Source organism: Tenrec ecaudatus, chromosome 16 (assembly GCF_050624435.1).
Source record: "Tenrec ecaudatus isolate mTenEca1 chromosome 16, mTenEca1.hap1, whole genome shotgun sequence".
In the NCBI taxonomy this organism is placed as follows: domain Eukaryota; kingdom Metazoa; phylum Chordata; class Mammalia; order Afrosoricida; family Tenrecidae; genus Tenrec; species Tenrec ecaudatus.
The window spans coordinates 6,637,023-6,638,113 of record NC_134545.1 but is presented as its reverse complement, the minus strand read 5'-3'; the positions used below and the strand labels follow the sequence as shown (position 1 = coordinate 6,638,113).

Here is a 1,091-nt window from a genome sequence, read left to right as displayed (position 1 = left end):
TGCTTTGGTCCTGTCTTCAAGACCTGTCCACTTCGTTGCACAAATCAGGGAAGGCTTCATCCTTGGTGAAGGCTAAGTCATTTGCCACTGTGTATATATTGTATTATGTCTCAAGCAGAAATCAAATGTTTTGAGAATGATGAGGGCAACAAATGTACAAATGTGCTTGACACAATGGATGGATGGATAGATTGTGATAAGACTTGTACGCTCCCCCAATAAAATGATTTTTAAAAATCTTATCTTCCTTATTTCTAAACTTGTCTACCATGGCACAATCTTTATTACTTAAAAAATTATTTTTACAGTAACTCACAAGAGTTATTTAAAGACTGGGTTTTGCTATGAAAAACTCTGCCTTAGCTAGTTATTACCAAAATAATGGATATATTACTATAGTTACTTTCACAAATGTGTTAAAGGAATACTTACCTGGCAGGGGAGATACCCTGATCATGAAGGTGGTTTTCCCAGGGCAGGGCGAGGCTTATCCATTACACTCCGGATGTGCTGACCCCTGTGATTTCCCCAAATGTGGGAAATTTGACTGCATAATTTGCAATAGTAGGGGACTGAGTTCACGTTCTCCCCTTCAAAAGGAAGGATGACTAAAGGAATTGATGACTAAAGATAAGATAAAAGATAAAGCAAGGAGTAAATGAAGCAGTGTGGGGGCGGGGGCAGATGCTGAGTTATAGTTAGTGGTAGAATAATTTGGGAATGGTCAGGCTTGGTTGTTAGTGGTGATGGCAGGGTCCCTGATGGCATAGTGGCTTCCAAGTTGAGCTGCTAACCACAAGGTCAGGCGCTCCAACTGTTTTAGGGTCCCCAATAGTGAATGTAATTTAAGAAGACCATTTGTTAAGTCTTAAAAGGGACAAAGGCAACACGAAGGCAGAGACATCATCCAGATGAGGAACGAAGGTCATTAGCAGAAGATTAAAATGACATCGGAGAATTCACAATCTGGGAGCTAGATAAATAGCGCTTGGAACAAAGGGAAATGGCACAAATTTATGATTGGTGGCAGATCAATACATCACAGTGATAGGCAGGACTACAGAAGCAGGAACGACCTGGGACTGGGACAT

General features: G+C 40.9%; 1 non-coding gene across 1 annotated transcript; it reads left to right on the top strand.

The window, feature by feature from the left end:
* Positions 1 to 424: 424 nt before the first annotated feature.
* On the top strand, positions 425 to 593 carry LOC142430154 (U1 spliceosomal RNA). Its single transcript, XR_012780618.1, has one exon. It is a non-coding gene; the product is annotated as a U1 spliceosomal RNA (small nuclear RNA).
* The last annotated feature ends 498 nt before the right edge of the window (positions 594 to 1,091 follow it).